Source organism: Hemibagrus wyckioides, unplaced genomic scaffold (assembly GCF_019097595.1).
Source record: "Hemibagrus wyckioides isolate EC202008001 unplaced genomic scaffold, SWU_Hwy_1.0 Contig1, whole genome shotgun sequence".
NCBI lineage: Eukaryota > Metazoa > Chordata > Actinopteri > Siluriformes > Bagridae > Hemibagrus > Hemibagrus wyckioides.
Genome location: NW_026690769.1, coordinates 1,008,957 through 1,017,145, shown reverse-complemented (window position 1 = coordinate 1,017,145; position 8,189 = coordinate 1,008,957). Strand labels below are relative to the sequence as shown.

Below are 8,189 nucleotides of genomic sequence, written 5' to 3'. Positions count from 1 at the left end.
AAGAATTTAATATTAAGTGTAGATATATTCTTGTTGAAAAAAACAGAATATTATTGGTATGTCTCTTGATTTGGGAAAAATAAGGTGAAATAAATCTGAGCGTTGACCTTTCAGTAATTTTTTTTGAGTAAAATCTAGTAGGAGAGTAAAAAAAAAAAAATCTCCTCCTCCCCCCCCCCCCTCCCTCCTCCCTCCCCCCCCCTTTTTTTTTCTTTCCCCCCTCCAGGCAATCCCTTTTGCCCTGGCTTTGGCCGAGAGGTTAAGGCAATGGACTGCTAATCCATTGTGCTTTGCACGCGTGGGTTCGAATCCCATCCTTGTCGCTTGTGTGCCCTTTAACCTCGTCTTTTCCACAACTCTTGCATACGGAATGCTTCGGAGTGCTAGAGGGGATCGAGAAAAGCTAACCCTGGGTCTAGGTGTTTCGCAACCGTGGGCTGTATTTCCATGTTGGTTGGACACAGATGCTGTAAGGCTGAAGGGTCGCCACTGGAGATCCATGCAGATCAATGCAGTGCACAGTCCCGAAGACAGAGGCCCGGATCGTGCACCTTTATATATCTCATCAAAACCAGATGAAATATCTAATTGATCTAGATTAACTGAGTGTGTTAAAGATATTAGAGATTGGATGACCAATAATTTCCTATTATTAAATTCTGAAAAAACGGAGATATTACTTATTGGCCCAAAAACTAGTACACAGAAGCTCTCACAATTCAGCTTGCACCTAGAAGGATGCACTGTTACTACTAGCTCAACAGTGAAAGACCTGGGTGTAATATTAGACAGCAATTTATCCTTTGAAAACCATATTTACAATATCACAAAAACAGCCTTCTTCCATCTTAGAAATATTGCCAAGCTTAGGAACATTTTATCTGTAACTGATGCAGAAAAGCTAGTTCATGCATTCATGACCTCCAGACTGGACTACTGTAATGCATTACTAGGTGGTTGTCCTGCATCTTCAATAAACAAGCTACAGTTAGTCCAGAATGCAGCTGCCAGAGTTCTTACCAGATCAAGAAAATATGATCATATAACCCCAATATTATCATCCCTGCACTGGCTACCTGTTAAGTTTAGAATTGACTATAAACTAGCTCTACTCACATACAAGGCTCTAAATGGTTTAGCTCCCACCTATCTATCCAGTCTTCTAACACATTACAATCCACCACGCTCTTTAAGATCACAAAATTCTGGACTTCTAGTAGTTCCCAGAATATCAAAGTCCACAAAAGGAGGTAGAGCGTTTTCGTATTTAGCTCCAAAACTCTGGAATAGTCTTCCTGACTGTGTTCGGGGCTCAGACACAGTCTCCCAGTTTAAATGTAGACTAAAGACTTATCTCTTTAGTCAGGCATACATCTAACACTTCCCATAACCTTGCACTCCAGTACATCTGATTAAATGCACATTCAGCTAGTACTGCTAATATTATGAACAGCAGCTACGCTAATGCTGTTCCATTGTTTCCTTTCTTCTACCCATCCCGAGGCATCCAGAGACTGTGCCGGCTCCAGTGGCATCCGGAGATGGACCAGCTCCAGCCGGGTTCTGCTTGTGAGAATTGGGATATTCAAGCAGCGCCATGGACAACAACCTCCTTATTGATTCACATAACACTATACACATGCTGTATCTACATCACACAATTGTCACCCAAATGAGGATGGGTTCCCTTTTGAGTCTGGTTCCTCTCAAGGTTTCTTCCTCATACCATCTAAGGGAGTTTTCCTTGCCACAGTCGCCTCAGTCACCTCAGGCTTGCTCACTTGGGATAACATCTAGGACTGTTTGTCTGTTTGTCTGTTCATATGTTTGTTGTTTTCTTATGTGGTTTCTCATGTAAAGCTGCTTTGAGACAATGCTCTTTGTTAAAAGCGGTATACAAATAAAATTGAATTGAATTGAATTGATTGCAACAGACTGGGATGCAAGTTCATATCAGCAAACCTTGTCAACAAGAGCTTAAGCCTTTCAAACCTTTCCTGGGTTTGGATCTTGAATCACGTCTGGTAATGGAAGCATGCGTGGTACAACCATTGTGACCGCCTGCCAGAGTGCCTCTCTTTCCCGACCTGGCAGGCCTCCCTTGACCACAGCCCCACAACCCTCCAAGTGCATGGGTAGCGTCGCCAAAAAAACATGGTTATTAATTAATGTAATTAATTAACTGATTAAATATGATTGTGATAGTTAAAACTATTGATAAACTGATGAAAATGAATTACCTGTAACTAGAGTGAGAATCAGTGGTATGTATCTCACTATGTACAGTAAGTTGTATAGTTGATCCATTTCTGAACACAGCTCTGTGAGGATTCTGTATAATAGTGCTGTATGTGCTGAACTTTACACGTCTCTAGAAGGACACACCCAGGAAGTGATGCAGTTTTAGTGTTATTTTGTACAGATCACTTCACACAGTGTCAGTGACAGAAATCTAGAGTCATTATGGCTGGTGTTGTATTTCAAGATTCATCATCTATACAATACTATAAGCCTTTATCTGTTTGTGTGATTTTTAAATTATTTGTACATTTATAAATAATTATGATAATTTGCTGTGGAAAATCATAGGAAACTGATCCAGATTTAAACAAAATCTCTCATAAGTAAATTTGCTGTGTCTATAACCAAAAGGTAATTAAATTCAGTTCAATTCAATTCAGTTCACTTCATTTTTATTTGTACATCACTTTTAACAATGGACATTGTCTCAAAGCAGCTTTACAGAAATACAGAAATTCAGAATAGAAATTACAAAGTTGAAAATTAACTTTACCCCTAATGAGCAACTCTGAGGCAACAGCGGCAAGAAAAAACTCTGTGAGACAGAACTCTGTGAGATATGAGGAAGACTCAAATGTGAACCCATCCTCATCTGGGTGATACCAGAGAGTGTGATTATGAATAAATTACCTTCTAATTGTATATTATCAAACATTAAAAGCAGCCGAGGAGATGATCAGATCCACTTGTTTAGTTTTATCATCAACTTTAGCAGACAGACGTGGTGGCATAGGGTTTTACCTTTTACCCTCCTTTCTGAAAAGATCAATGATAACTTACCTAATGAAAGCCACAGACACATGAATATAACAGTGAACATGATGAATGGTGTTAGTAAAATGACAATAGTCTGAGGTCTTTCTGTACTCTATTAGATTAATATTTCAGAGGTTCATGTCTCGACAAAGTGTGACATTCTCCATCCCGCTCCCTGTATTCCAGAGATAGGCTCCAGGTTGGAGCTTTAATTTTCAGAGGTAATTACAGTGGGATTTGAACCTTCTTGGACCTCTGGAGAAAGAAGCTTCCAAGCAAGAACCAAGCCGGCAGTGCAAGTTTCCATTAGTTTTATCCCAACCACTCTATTCCATGTAGGACCAGGGCTCGTCCGGGATTTGAACCCGGGACCTCTCGCACCCAAAGCGAGAATCATACCCCTAGACCAACGAGCCAGGTTGTCCCCATTAAGCTTGTTGTGTGCCAATGGAGGGTCATTGTACTCTGTAACTGTATGACCTTCCTGTTCATATGGACTGGGGTCCGAGTAAAAGGAACTCGGTTACACAAAGTCAAGTTAACAATAAAGCGAGGGCTCCTGTGGGATTTGAACCTTTTTTGGAATGCAGACGCTAAGTGTGAACCAAGTAAGCAGCTCTTGCCATTGGGCCAAATATATCATTAACCTCGGTGGACATGAAGATCAAAATCAATTCTTGTAGAACAAGCTTGCTTTAGTGTCAGGTGGAGGTTTCAGTATAGGTCAAGTTTACAGGATTGTAGCTTCTTTGCTGGAAACTGTACTGTTGCTCCAGTATAGCTTGGTGAATATTATGAGGCTTCAAGTAGTTTCTGTGATATCTGCAGTAAGTTTAAAAATGATTCCAGTTGGTAATAAAATTGAATTAGCTGGTTGCTAAAGAAACTCAGGTGGCTGGTGGGGTATGGTTTGGTAACTGTTACAAGGTCTCATCTGTTCGATAGGGTGACACTAGGAAGCTGTAATGGAGTCCCATGTGGTTGCTATGGATTTTAAAAAAATATTTTAGTATGATTTATGTCATTTACAGGGTTGTTACTGTAGTCTTAGATTTCTGTTCTTGGTGAACAGGAATGAAACCCGATGTGGTCTTTAGCTGTTGTAGCTCATCTACCTCAAGAATTGATTATGGAGCACTATTTCAGTAGAGCTCATTTATTTCCTGATTGTGTGATGGAAACTGTGTTTTTATTTTCCACAGTTCTTATTCTTAGTTATACATACTTTCAGGTATCCTGTAATTCTCAAAAATATATTAAAGATCCTGCAAAGACACACATGATGAACACATTAAATCTCATGCTGAGAAACAAACAAACAAACATAAAAAAAAAATTAAATCAGATCAGCTGCTTGTCAAAAGAGTTGTACAATATCCACATTTTTATTCCTAGAACAGAATCAAATTCCAGCATGTGATCTTTACACTGTCATTAAGTAAATAAACCATCAAACCTGCCACTATTGTTTATGAGAACTGCACTTAATACTGCAGAGGGAGTGAACATGTGGCTTCTTCAAACACACACCTAACTTTTCTATCTGTATTTGGATTCACTTAGAATGTTTTGTCTATTCAATTCAAATAAAGTATTCATATATGGTTATATACATACATTTCTATTGGATCAATAATCAGAATGCTGATGTCATGCATAGCTTCCAGTCTTTTCTTCTTATTGTGATTCTTTAACACTTTCATGTTTGAGGTCTCTGTAGGTTTTTGGACAGTGAAGTTGACTTTCCTGTCACTGTGGGCTGCAAGGCGCAGTAGTACAGTGCAGAGTCTGATACTGAAGCATGCGAGATCTCCAAATCCACACGCTTCAGACTCTTATGAACTTTAGCAGACAAATGAGGATGAGGAGTATCACCTGTCTGATTCCCTCCCGATTCCGTCAACAGAACGAGGAATTCTGGTGCTGCATTGGAATATTGTCCATACCACTGTAGATTGTTCATAGAAACAGTGTATTTATAATCACAGGAGAGTGTAACTGCTTGCTCCTCTTTACCATAGACAGCAGAAGATGTTGGAGTAATGCTGTCCTGTGTGCTCTCACCTGAAGAGGACATTTATTTCAGAATATTATCATTTTATATTATACAGTATACATACAGTACATGTTTACAATCTAAAACACTCACACATGGAAACATTTCTTTACTAGTTATAAAACATTTAAACATGATATATGGGGATATATAAAATATAAGCTTACCTATGAACATGATAAAAAACAGAAACATACAGAAAACCATCATGTTTTAATTTCCTCTGTTCTTCTGAAAGTTTCCTTTTTATGTTATTGTAAATGTCAAGTTTCCTTCTACTCTGTCTTCAGTGAAGCATCTAAGCATTTCTTGTGTACAAAGCCTCAACTGTAGCTTCCCTCTGCAAATTTGACTAACACTTTCCTTATTCATCCATTTTAACTTCTTGTAACTATACAATGGAATTATGGTCTGGAGTGCTCACATTTTGTTCTGGATCTTAGTTCACATTTGGTAAAGTAACATACATTTATACACACAGGAATAATAAACACATGAAAGAATAAATAAATGTATGAATGGAAAATAAATTACAGGATATATAATTATAGGATATTGTTTGTACCAATAAAGCAGAATGTTATCTCTGCTTCACTTATATGAACATTTCAGAGTAACAGTGTACTGAATAAACAAAAAGTAACCATGTGCCTTTATCATGAATTAAAGTTTAAACCTAATGTCATGTATTGGAGTTGAGTTGAAAATCAACATTTTATATATATACACATATCTTGATGTATAGAAATGATCTGACCGAGGCTGTAATAGATGCAAATGAAATACTTTATTAGAGTTAGGATAGGAGGATGATGAGAGGAGGGTTAATATTGGTTGAAATGACAAACACAGATAATTCATTAACACTAAACCTGGAAATGTAACGAGAAAGCAATTATTTCTAGTGAGAATGATAAAATGCTACACAGGCTACAACTGACTGTGCAATTCTGGTCCTAAAGTCCTGGGATCGTTGTGCAGACCTGTCAAGGGGAAAAAGAAGAGAGATATTTTAAAATGTGACAATTGAAATGTTACAAAATCAATTTATACTCATCTGTGGAGCGCTTGAGCAATGTAGGGACAAAATATGAACTGTAATAAAGTATGGAATGGGAACTTGTGCAATAAATTGTGTGTTTGTGTGTGTGTGTTGTGTTGGTGGGTACTGGGAAGGTGTAGAAGTAAGGGAAGGACATTGCCAAGAGCCTCTCCAAAGTCTTCACCATCTTCTTCTCGACATGCTGCCCGAGGAGATGCCTAACCGTGCTGGCTAAAGCTGGCGGGTCGGTGTAGAGCTCCAGGGGCTGAGAGAACAGTACCACAAAAAGGCCTGTAAGCTGATCCTATCAACAAATGACACAAACACAAATCCAGTGTAATGTCACTGTCTTAGAGATACAATGCTGACCATTTGTGTAACGTGGCATCAGAAGATATTTGAACACTTACAATAAGCACTGTGAAGTAGATCTTTGCTCCAGGCTCCCGAACGTCTACATCCCACTTGATGAGCGCAAGCAGGCGCTCCGAGAGTCCTCCCTGAAGCTTTAGGAAAGGGAGACGACAAGCTCCGTTAATGCCAGGGTTTAAAATATGGGAAAACAAAATGAAATAAAATAGATCCTGTTCTCAAACTACATTCAAGCATCGCTTTTAAATCTCCCGATAAGACGCTTACTGGCTGAGGCGTTAAGCCCTTCGTGAAGTATCCGCAGAGAAGCAGCTCGTAAAACACGTCCACGAGGTTGTAGTGGTAGGCCTGCAGAGAGCAGAAAAGTTACAAAAAGAAATTAACTTTACATAATGGAGTCCTAATGGAGTTCTCTATTATCAAAGTCTTTCAGATTTAAACAGCTGTCATGTTACACAGGCATTCATAAGCTTACATAGGACCCGGAGAGCTCTGCTTTGATGGAGTCCCGATGAGAAGGAGTCCTCAGGAACCGAATCGGAGCCACGGAGGCCAGCTGTACACCAACTGCATCCTGTTAAAACGTAAAAAACAAAAAAATCTCTGTAATTCACTTATGGTGTTCTAGATGGCTACTTAATTTACACCTTAGCACGAAGCAGGATGTAAGTCTAAACATGTCCTGTTCTCCAAAAAAGATGATGTACTGTACATTTCCTCCTGCCGCCCCATCATAAGTGCTTCTTCTCATCGCAGTTTCATAATAACACATCTAACATTCTGTCACGTTCCTTACAGTAAAAACAGCTTGAGTAAAATAAAGGAAAGGTTTGTTTACCGGTTAAAAGGTTTGCATTACTCATTACGATATTTATCTTAATGATGCTACCAAGTTAATTATCCAGGCTTGCTAACAGTGTAGATAAACCAGTGTTTTTTTCACCCACACCCAGAAATAGAGGATTTTGATATTTTTTTTAAAAAAAGGGAGATGTAAAAATACAAAAATTTCTTTTTTAACGCCGAAACGTTAATGAACCTGTGAGTTTGTAAACTAGTTAAGCTGAGAATAAACAGACAAATATTAGCATTAGTTAGCATTATCTAGCATTAGCATTAGCTTGTGTAAATTCACCGTACATGGTGACTGATTAAAATCTCAAAAACCTCCTGTTCCAGTCCATCATCCGAAATATATCTAAATATTATACGGAATAATTATTAAAACCTTCACCCGAGTTCAGCAAGCTTTACACTCTATATGATATTGTGTAAATGAAATGATTAGCGAGGTTCGCTAGCTAGATAACATACATCTGTAACCAAGTCCTTTGGGGCGCTAACTGGATAATCACTAGTCTAATCATGATTTAGTGTGAAACCAGTACTCAGGGTTGGGAAAAGTGATCTGTTTGATGGGGTAAATATTATAATGTGGAAATAAATTCTCGTTAGCCGAGCTCATCAGCTTGGTTCAGGAGTTTAGCATTAGCACCAGTAGGCAAGTTTGCTAGCAGGCTAACTAAATATTATATTTACATCAACTGACCCAAACAACTGTGTAATAATTACAACAAACAGACAAGCTCTCTCAGTAGATAACATTAATCTATAATTTATTATTTACACTAGCTAGCAAGCTGCCCAATCACAAGACTTAGC

At 38.5% G+C, this 8,189-nt stretch overlaps 1 non-coding gene across 1 annotated transcript; it reads right to left on the bottom strand.

Annotated features, from left to right (window-relative positions):
• Nucleotides 1-3,401: 3,401 nt before the first annotated feature.
• Nucleotides 3,402-3,473, bottom strand: trnap-ugg (transfer RNA proline (anticodon UGG)). The gene has a single exon. It is a non-coding gene; the product is annotated as a tRNA-Pro (tRNA).
• Between the last annotated feature and the right edge of the window lie 4,716 nt (nt 3,474-8,189).